This window comes from Gopherus flavomarginatus, chromosome 1 (genome assembly GCF_025201925.1).
Source record: "Gopherus flavomarginatus isolate rGopFla2 chromosome 1, rGopFla2.mat.asm, whole genome shotgun sequence".
Lineage (NCBI taxonomy): Eukaryota > Metazoa > Chordata > Testudines > Testudinidae > Gopherus > Gopherus flavomarginatus.
Window position 1 is genome coordinate 74,609,068 of NC_066617.1, and position 10,969 is coordinate 74,620,036.

The 10,969-nt window shown below is 44.8% G+C and overlaps 1 protein-coding gene across 7 annotated transcripts in view; it reads right to left on the minus strand.

The window, feature by feature from the left end:
• Window positions 1-10,081, minus strand: part of OSBPL8 (oxysterol binding protein like 8) — a 215,141-nt gene extending 205,060 nt beyond the window's left edge. For 2 of the 7 annotated variants that reach the window (XM_050934854.1, XM_050934847.1), the window contains exons 1-2: window positions 10,007-10,075; window positions 1,432-1,492 (exon numbers count right to left, since the gene is read on the minus strand). The gene's annotated coding sequence lies outside the window, so the exon portion shown is untranslated. Of the gene's footprint in view, window positions 1-1,431; window positions 1,493-10,006 lie in introns of all 7 variants that reach the window. The other 5 variants (XM_050934821.1, XM_050934803.1, XM_050934840.1 and 2 more) reach the window with 5 other exon arrangements.
• Window positions 10,082-10,969: the final 888 nt, after the last annotated feature.

Genomic DNA, 10,969 nt, shown 5'->3' on the forward strand with positions numbered 1-10,969 from the left:
AACTACTTTTGTTGAGGAGTACATTTATATACTAAAAAAAGAAACAGCATCTCTTAATATACATACACAAAAGAGATCAGTGTAACAAGGCCCTGTATCACACACATTTAGGTGCTTGGGCCCTTTCAGAATAGGCCTTCTGGGAAATTTAGTTGCCAAGAAGGAAATGAGTCTATCAGTCATGAGACCACAGAATCAGGCAACTGCCTTTGAGAAATACATAAGGACTAGTCTCAGCTCAGTTGGAGGGTAGATGAATTACTCCTAGGGAGAATTCTGCACACACACACAAAAAATATATATTATATTTTATTTGTAAAAACAACAATATAATCATGCCAGTTTCAATTATTTTGGTAATTTATTTCAAAATACCTGTCGGCAAGCATGTCTGTAACAATACAGGCAACAAAAAAAGATTGAGGAAATGTTTTTTGACACTGATTCCTTACAAGGCATATTAATACAGAACTCTGAATAATAATTTATTTAAACTACAATACAAACATATTTCCCACACCTCTTTGCACTGCTTCTGAAACTTGGGGGAGTCAAGGGTAACAGAGGAGCTGAGGGAGAGGGGAGTAATTGCTGTGAAGGTGCCTGGGGTTTGAAGGGCTGCTGGATGTCAGTGGGAGAATTATGGAAGGGGTTGGCTGTTTTTTTGGGGGAGGAGGGAGGGGGGGTAGGAGGGATTGTTAGGGAGCCTCCCCGATGCAGACCCCAGCCTCTCTCATTCAGTTGGGAATATCCACCCCATCCCCATGTCTCTGCAACTCCATTCTGAACCCGTTTGTCACACACACACACCCTGCAGCCCCATGCTGTCCATCCTCCCATATCCCCTGCATCCTGACCTGGCTCCATGGGCAGGGTGCTTTGAGGAATACAGCCTTTTCTCTTCCCTATCTGCAGCTGGGGCTGCTACTGCTTGGGAACAGCTGCTCACTGTCCTGGTGCCCTTGGTGGGCAAAAGGCATAACTGCAGCACTTCTTGGCAGAATATTTTCTGCTGAGAAAAAAAAATTCTGAGCAGCACGTGAATTCTACGCATGCACAGTGCTGCAAAATTCCCCCTGAAGTAATGAATGTTCAAGTAAAACCCTTTATGAGGACTTGTAAGGACATCAAAAAGGCATCAAGAGAATCTACTCGAGAATCTACTCGGGGGAAGGGTGCTTCCACTCTGTCCATGCGCTAAATGCTGTAAAAACCTCACTTGGTTGTTGAGTGTTTTGTGTTACTTTGATCCTATTTTTGAATCTTCTCCAAGTTAGCACAGCTAGTCCTTAGAAAAAAGAGATTTGGACAGAACTATAGTTTGGGCTTTATTATACATCGGTTGGGGAAGGTATCTGTCAGCTTCCAGTCAGCTTTAAATATATGTAATTTAAACACTAAGCCTGTTTTCTTCAAATCTGAAGTACTTACTTCAACCAGCTAGGAAGTTGTCCCTTCTCCAATTCTAGTTATGTGACCATGAAGACATCTCCTGTAATATATAGGAAAAGTACTCCTATAATTTAAGAGTGGCTGTATTGATTGTTAAAAATCTTTCCAATATAAGATTCACCTTTGCTCCAAGATCAAGCAAATAAATTTCAACCCAGAGGTAACTTGTCTGAGGAAGTTAAAAGTCAGTGAGTGAAGTTAGAATGGAAACTGTACCCTAGGGTTCTGTTTCATGCAGCTATGCAGCTACATAAACAGAAACATAATTGTGCACCTAAATCTAAGATTCTTTAAAAAACCAAACAAAAAAACCTATTCCATAACACCATAAAATAACCTTCACAATGTAAGCCAACCAATGCAGTAGCATCTGCACATGTCTGCAGGCAGAATGAACAGGTCTGGAAAAGAAACAAATAAAAATTGCTCCTATTCATATATAATTAACTAGCATTTGTATTGAAGTGCCACTCTGAGACACCGCTCAGGATCATTGTGCGAGGGACTGTACAACCACAAACAGTAACAGTCTCTACCCTCAAAGGCTTATGAATCCAATGGCTTCCGAATCCAATTAAAAATGGAGGGAATAGGGGATGAGGTGAAGGTAACGAATGCAAGATCAGTTACACAGGTTACGTGCTGTACAGTTTAGATATAAAAAATTATAATTATTTCCCTGCTAAAAATTTCAGGGGGAAAAAAAACTGAAGTATCTTCTTTTTTATTACATGTAGGAGCAATTGTTGTAGACTGCAGTAAGAAGTTCACTGCAAAATAAAACCCACATTCCCACCTAGTTAAAGGTAAGAAGAAACAAAGATTTCTTTACCATCCAGAACCAGAATCCAAGCTGCCTCCTCATTGCCAAAAGCCAGGACTGATTCCTCACTTTCCCAGGCACCCTACATCAAAAACTAGCTGTGAACCACTACTAGTTGTTCCCTCTTCTCCACCCCAAGAGCTTCTATAATTATGGCCTTGCCAAATTCACAGCCATGAAAAACACATCACAGACTGTGAAATCTGGTCTCCCCCGCTGGAGAAATTTGGTCCTTTGTGTGCTTTTACCCTATCCTATAGGATTTCACAGGGGAGACCAACGTTTTTCAAATTAGGGGTCCTGACCCAAAAGGGAGTTGTGGGGGGGGGGTCACAATGTTATTTTAGAAGGGTAATGGTATTGCCACCCTTACTTCCATGCTTTCTTCAGAGCTGGGCGGCCAGAGAACGGCAGCTGTTAGCCGGGCACCCAGTTCTGAAGGCAGCACCCTGCCACCAGCAGCAGCACAGAAGTAAGGAGGGCAATATTATACCATGCCACCCTTACTTCTGCACTGCTGCCTTCCGAGCTGGGCAGCCGGACAGTGGCAGCTGCTGAGTGACAGCCCAGTTCTGAAGAGAGCAGTGCAGAAGTAAAGGATGGCATGGTATAGTATTGCCACCCTACTTCTGTGCTGCTGCTGCTGGCGGCAGCTCTGCCTTCAGACCTGGGCTCCTAGCCAGCAGCTGCCGCTCTCCAGCTGCTCAGCTCTGAAGGCAGCACCGCTGCAAGGGTAGCAGTATCACAACCTCCCCCACAATAACCAGGCAACTCCCCCCACAACTCCTTTTTGCATCAGGAACCCTACAATTACAATACCATGAAACTTCAGATTTAAATAGCTGAAATCATAACATTTATGATTTTTAAAATCCTATGACTGTGAAACTGACCAAAATGGACCATGAATTTGGTACGGCCCTATCTATACCGTACTCCTATACTGAAGAGTTCAAAGTCACTGATCTACAAACACCAAAGTGCACTAGCAAGACTCTGGTTGTCGGTATAAAGCTACAAAGCTAAGGGCACAGCTACATTATGGCTGGTATAGCAGCAGCTATTCTGCTGTAGCACCGATAGCAGAGATGCCTCCTATGTTGATGGAAGAGGTTTTTTGGTCGATGTAAGTAATCCAACTCCCCAAGAGATGGCGGCTAGGTCAACAGAAGACTTGTTTCATCAACTTAGCCATGTCTACACCGGGGCTCAGTCATCTTAACTATGGTACTCAGGAGTGTGAATTTTTCACACGCTGATTGACATTGCTAGGTCAATCTACATTTAAATGTGGACGAGGTCTAAATTAACATGTACCAAGTTGCTGGAAAAGTATTTAACATGCTGTTACCATGAGCTGACCAAGTATTTGCTTTAAATGCTGGTAACTGAAGTTTCTTCTACTCAGTCTTCACTGATGTAATCGTATGATTGAAGAGATTACTTCACTGTCCAAAAGATTATGCTTTGTGTCATTCATAAAACTAAGCAAGGCTTAACACTGGTGGTACTCTCTCTCCAATAAGAGGCAAAGATTTTTGTCCTGGATTTGAAAAAAAGTCTACTCTCCAGCAGCAAGAATCCCTCCCCCAAACTCCGAACTGAGAGGGGACAAGAACAGAAAGGGCCTAAAGCAATTGGTTTCTACATAACTAAGTCTTGCATTTTAAAAAGCAGCATAGGTGCCTGCCTTTGAGGATCTGAGCCTAATTACCTTTGAGAATCTGGGCCTTAGTTCTGATTTCTTACAGTTATAAAGAAAATCTTCTAGCGTCAACATGATGCAGTGCTGTCTGTCTAAAAGATTTATAGGAAGACAGCTCCAGTGCTTCAGCAGTTGCATACCCCTTTCTCAGTAAGCAGCAAAACAAAACAAATATAGTCATTTTCATTGCTACCGTTCACAACTGTCAATTTCACTCTACCAGTAGTTAGAAAAGTTATCCAACAGAGGCGGGCACAGGAGTTACTCATGGGTCTCACTCTTCCCCCAAAACCCCAGAGCTTCCTGGCTGCGGGTGTGGTTATAGGGAGGAAGACGGGATGGAGTAACAGAGGCCATCTTGCAGCCTCTCAGCTGAGGGTGGCTTCCTCCTTTGCCCTTCCATCAGCCTTTTCTGGGTTCTTCCTTTTCCCTTCACCACCCAGGAAGTTCTAGGGTTTTGAGGGCAGAGTGAAACCACATCCTCTTTAAACAGTTGGAGGTGAGCAAAAAGGGCTTCTACCTAATATTAATTAGCCAAAGACCGCTACAAGAGATGAATTAACCAAGCAGGATACAAAGACAGTTCTCAAGTAGGAAACCTAAAGCGTGCCGCCTTCCCACAAACAATTTATGTGGAAGTGGGACTCTGGGTTGTACACCAGGACTAATCTTGCCCTTGACCTCTGGCAACTCCAACTCCTAATCTTCCAATACTATTTACACTGTAAGGTATACATACACCATTTCTGTTAAAAATAAATAATCAGACTAGAAATGTATTAGAGTGGACTAAAACTTAAAAACTTTATTGATTTAACACGAGCAAATCTGTGCACAGAACGCAGAAAATAAATTTAGTACTACTCAAAGAAACTGTTCAGCTTGACATTTAGAAAAGCAAACACTCTGCACATCCCCCACACCTCATCTCACTGACTGCCTGCAACTGCACAATTGCAAAGCCTCTAATTTTTTATTTCCTGTAAATATAGGAGCCATGCAAATATACCTTTTAATGAGTTCCAGATACAGCTCTCCCTCTCAGCACTTCTGAAAGAGACTATTTGCAGAAACTTAATGTTTTCTGATAAGTAATTAATGAAGTAGAAAGCCAAAAATTCAATAGTAAGTTCTTTGGGGGAAGGAACACTATATTTTATGTTTGCACAGCATCGAGTACTTTGTGGGTATTCCCGGAAAACTACTGCAACACTTAACCAATATAAATACTGTATTTTACAGAAAATTATTCATTCTTGCTATCTGAAGACAACAGTTCCCTTCTGCTTGTCTCCTTTCATGATGCCTAGCTCATTTATTTTTAAATCTTCTCTACTTCTGACGCAGAGAGAGCCATTACGTTAAAATAATGACCAATCATATTACGTGAAGGCTATTCTGGTTCATACAACAAGTCCACTGCCACAGCAAAGCAGCACGTTAGCACACATTTTACAAATAGTGATATCTACTTTCTTTATCAAGACTTTTCCCTGTTCAAAAGCAGGAGAGTACAGGGCCTGAATTAGAAAGCCCTTGTGACTTCTAGCCTGAAGTGACAGCCACATACACTGTACAAGATAGAAAGAAGTCACAGTTGGGGAAACAGAGAAACAAAGTGAAGGTGAAAAAGTCAGAGATTGTCAAACTAGCAATCAAGCTCATAATCTCTTTTCAAGCCCTTCCTAATATATTCAGAGTACTGAACACTTCAGTAGCATCTCACCCAAGAATCAGTAATCACAAGTTTTTGTCAAGGATTAACGTTTTAGGAGTGCTGTTTCCCAGAATATATAGTACAGAAGTTCTGGGAGGCATTTCTGTTGTAGTAAATGTTTTTTATATATATGTTTATATCTGGTGCATGGACCATCATGAAAAACACAATTGGTCTGCTGTATTTGTAAACTTTAGTTTAAAACTGAGAGCAGGGAGACCTGTATGCTTCTATCAATAACTACAGCTAATTTTTAGACATGAGGGGGAAAGGTTTCTTGCAGAGAGAGTCTGAATGCCAAGATATGTAAATCCTGCATAATGTGGCTTGCTCTTAATCACATTTTGTCAATATGTGGTTCAAAACATTAGTATCGTCACTTCCCTGGAGACTCACGTCCTACAGAAATAGTGTATAAAATAGCAAAAACATGGTTAGGTGCACAATAGTCAAACTGGCTGCACTTTATGCCAGACTTTCAGCCTGATCAATCTCTCCCACTGAAGTCAACGGGAGTTGGATCATGTCTTTAAAGCACATAAATTAAACAGCACAACACACACAGAGAACATTACGTGCAAAAGAAGATTTAAAAATCCTCTGTTACTCAGCCTTCACCCTCTTGACTCTAGGAATTTCATAGTTTCAACTACTCCAAGAGTCAGAGAGCCTTCCAGAGAAGACAAGACCTGAATATGTTAAAAACAAGCAAGATTAAAAAAAAATATTCATTGGGCCTTTGTTATATAAGAAGAGCATGAACTTTTTCTCCAGTTAACCTTCACCAAAAAAAGAGAAAAGGATTTTAGATTTTATGCACAGTATTTTCCTTAACTTTTGTTTAAAAGTTCTTCGTTTCAGAGTTGCTAAAAAAGTGAAAGGATCCTTGACAAATAAATAGTATGCGGTGGGAAAATGTTTCCTTGGACACTCTTTGAAAGTGAGAAGATAGAAAAGCTTTTAAACAAAAAAAAAAAAAAATTGAGATCTTTCATTCCCAATTTAAGAAAGTCTCCCTGCAACCCATGGTTAAAAGCAGGAAAAATGGTCCATTTGCTGCTGTCATTTGGATCTAGCTGTCTAAGCATCTTTTTATTTACAGCTCTCAGTTAGCTTTTCTTTTCTCCAAAAGAAGAATTCTGTCACATCTTAACTACCTAAAGCAGTGATACTCAGAACTCAGTTGTTCAGGAGCCAAATTAGCAATCAACATTACCCAAGAGAGTCACAGTAGCGTGAATTCACTGTTTCATTTACTACTTTTTATATGTATTTCTTAATTTATTTTCTTAGTTATTCTGACCAAGTATTATTTTATCAACTACAACTGGTTAACAACACACTACAGTAAAAGCTGTGTTGATCTGCACTTTAACAACCAGAAAGTTCTAGAAACTAGCACTTCTGATATCCGTTTCAAGTCCGGTTGGCACAGGGGCCAGCAGGCTCCCTACCTGGCAACATATCCCTGCTGCTCCTAGGCGGAGAAATGGCTATGGGGCTCTGTGCGCTGCCCCCGGAGCTCCCGTTGGCCAGAAACCATGGCCAATGGAAACTGCAGGGGTAGAAGCAGCATGCAGAACCACCTGGCCACGTCTCTGCCTAGAAGCAGCAGGGACATGTCGCCATTTGTGGCGAGTCGCCTGAGGTGAGCACCAACCCCATTCCCCAAGCCCTCTCCGGCACCCAAACTCCCTCCCAGAGCCTGCGCATCACATTCCCCTCCTTCCATTGGTAAGTATAATTCTTAGTCAACCGGAACTTTTGACTTACCTGCACCTCCATTCCCCCAACATGCTGGATAACAAAGCTTTTACTGTAAAAGCATCCTGATTGGTTAATAATTAAATCACAGTGTTTTAATATATTACATGCTGCAAAGAGCCATTTGCAGCTCCCAAGCCCCAGTCTGAGTATCACTGACTTAAAGCCTAGCAGCTTACAAGTGACCATAACCACAGATGGTAACAAGCATCCGACACCCTTTTCAATACTTCCCGTCTCCCCAGCTAGAAGCATTTTTAACAGGCAATGAATTAAGATGGACGAGAATCCTGCTTGTCAAGTGCTACTGTAGGTTTTAAAGACTAAAATACTGCACAGTACATATCAGATAGGCATGTGGCAAACCAGTTTACAGCAGAAGCTAAAAAGTTTTTAGGAAAATTAGTGCATGGCTGAAAGCACATCTCCAGGTGATTGCATTGCATTCAGAGAAGCTCCTATAGTATTTTCTAAAGCTGTGACAGGTCACTGAAGTGAACGTGTGTTTGTTTTTGGTTTAAGCCCTGTGCTTAAGGAAGCAAGGCTATCAGTTTCAGATTCCTGCCAGCTCACCAGAACTGAGTTGGCAAGGAAAGCAAAGGAATGGAACTAAATACATCCTCACCACAACATTTGTAGTGGGCAGACAACTGTCCAACATCTGATGTTTTTAAAAACTGTTACAGCCCTTATTTCAAAGATCTGACAGACTAAGAAGAATAAAAATGAGGTTAACATCACAGTGAGTTTTAGTTGGGACCCAACCATACAAATCAGGTTTTGATATGCCAAGTGTTAATTTCCATTCTAATTTATCTCCAGGGATTAAACTAAAACATCTAAGCTTTCAGCCAAAAGAGCCCTCTCATGAAAAATTATGTTTTGAGATTTTTTACTGCTTTATGTTTTGTTTTAAATACCACATATTAGTCCACATACACCTCTACCTCGATATAACATGACCTGATATAACATGAATTCAGATATTACACAGTAAAGCAGTGCTCCGGGGCACGGGGTTGCACACTCCCATGGATCAAAGCAAATTCAATATACATGTTTTCACCTATAACGCAGTAAGATTGTTCTGGCTCCCAAGGACAGCATTATACCAAGGTAGAGGTGCATAAGCAGATGAGTTTCTAATAAAATGAGACAGGTTCAACCCATTTAAGGTTTGATTGTTTTTTTAAATCTACCTTTAGAGAACACTGGTTTTGGAAGGTTTATTCGTCTGTTTGCGTGGGAGTTGACGTTTCGGGGGGTGTTTGTTTTTTGCAGTTTTCCTGGACACTGATTTACACAGATAATTTTAAAACAAATATTACAAGGCTACTGCATACTGGACTGAGAATTAAAAGATTAACAGTATTTCATTAAGCTACTAAGTATTAAACATACTTGTCTGTTTGAAAGACTGATTTTCAAGAAGAATGGACTCACATTTCTAATAAATATACAGGAGGGTCAGTGGTGACATACAACAGTTTATAATGCTTGGGAAATTTAAGTTTTGTTCCACTGGGGGAATTAAACAGTTAATAGGGAGACTCTCTGACCAGTACTAAGGAAAGGAGAATACTAACAACAGAGAAAACTAGGTTTTTAAAACTGTGTTATGTATTTTTAAAAGGGCATATTACTACATTATCTTGACTCCTAGTTTCGGCTTAAATATGCCTTGCTCATTAAGTCTGGGATGATGATGCATCCTGCATGACAATTCACTGCTCTTCATTTTCTCTAAACATGCAAAATATTTTCTTAGCCTGATTATCAGATCTTAATGTATTTGAGCGGATACATTAACCTAAAACTGAATGAGGCACCATACTAAGTGCCAAGGGACAACCACCCCTGATGACACCACCTGCAAAGTCACATAACCCTCAACTATTTTCCCCACAGATCTAACCACCTTCTATCTACATGCGGTTCAACAAGTAAAGTGCTCCAGTTTTTAGTGATTTACCCACCCAGTCCTCCTGCCAAAAGCGTAATTCCACAACCCCAGCTACATCATCCCTCCCAATCTCAACAATTTTACCCACCCAGTTGGTTATTCTGACGTCCTTGGCAGATAAAACAGTCTGAAGTTAAGATCGGCCAGTGTTTGCGAACAAGCAACAGCCACACAAAGGCGCGGTGGGTGAAAGCCCGCAGGGACGGGCTGCAGAGAGGCGAACGCTTCTCTGGCCGCACCGCGACCCTGGCCGGGCTCTCGCGGCTGAGCGGGGAGGAAGGCAGTTAACGGGGGCCGCGTTGCCTCCTCCAGGACCCCTCAGCGACACGGTGGGGATGGGGGCCGCGCCGGCCAGGAGGGACCCCCGCAGTGCGGGCAGCGCCGGGCTCCGCCATGGCAGCGGGGGGGTCTGAGTAGCAGCAGCCCAGGGCCGGCTCGCTCGCAGCCCAGCAGCACCGGGGCGGACTCCAGCCTCTGGGGGAAGCCCCAGCAGAGTCGCCGCCGCGGCCACAGGCTGGGCACCCCGGTACCACCCCAGTTACCGCCCCTGGCGGGCAGCCCGTCCCAGACCGCGGCGCTCACCTCCCCGCGCGGCACCTGGGAGCGTCCGGCCGTTACCCGCGTGCGGCGAAAAGACGAGCGCGGCCCGGGACGCCTCCTACCCTGCTCCGGCTCCTGTCCCCGCACCCCGCCGCGGCGCAGCGTCGCTGTTTGATTCTCTCACCAGCCGCGCCACCCTCGCCCTTGCCCCAGACCAGCTGGGCGGGGCCCACGCGCAGCCACGCCCCTTCTGGGCACGTGACAGGTCCTGCCCGGACTCATTGGCGCACAGCCGGGGAGGGCGGGGTGCGGGTTTGACAGCTCCGGGGTCTGAGGCCAGCTCCGGAGGAGGCTTCTCGCCCCGCCCCCAGCAGATCCGTTAGCGCCGGTCCCCTCCTCCGCCTGCGCTTCCCTAGGACAGCAGCGCACCCGCCCCCACCCGGCGGCCAGCGCCTGCCTACAGCCCGGCTCGCGCCCCTCGTCCTCCCGAGCCACAACACCCCTCCACACACAGCCCGGCACGCGCCCCAGGCAGCCACAACACCCCGCTACAGCCCTGCATGCACCCGCTACAGCCCTACACGCATCCGCTACAGCCCTGCATGCACCCCTCGGGCTCCCGCAGCCCCTCCGCCTGCTACAGCCTGGCACACACCGCTCCAGTTCCCAGAACACACTCCCCGCTACAGCTCTACACGCACCTCCGGCAGCCACAACACCCCGCTACAGCCCGGCACGCGGCCCGGCAACCACGACACCCCCCGCTACAGCCCTGCATGCACCCCTTGGGCTCCCGCAGCCCCTCCGTCTGCTACAGCCTGGCACACACCCCTCCAGTTCCCAGAATACAACAACCCCAGCTATAGCCTTGCTCACACGCCTTGGGTTCCTGCAGCCCCTCCCCCTGCTACAACCTGGCACACACCCCTCCGTCTCCCTCTATCCCAGCTCCAGCCCTGCACACAGCCCTCAAGTTCCTGCAGCCCCTCCACCCTCCTATAGCCT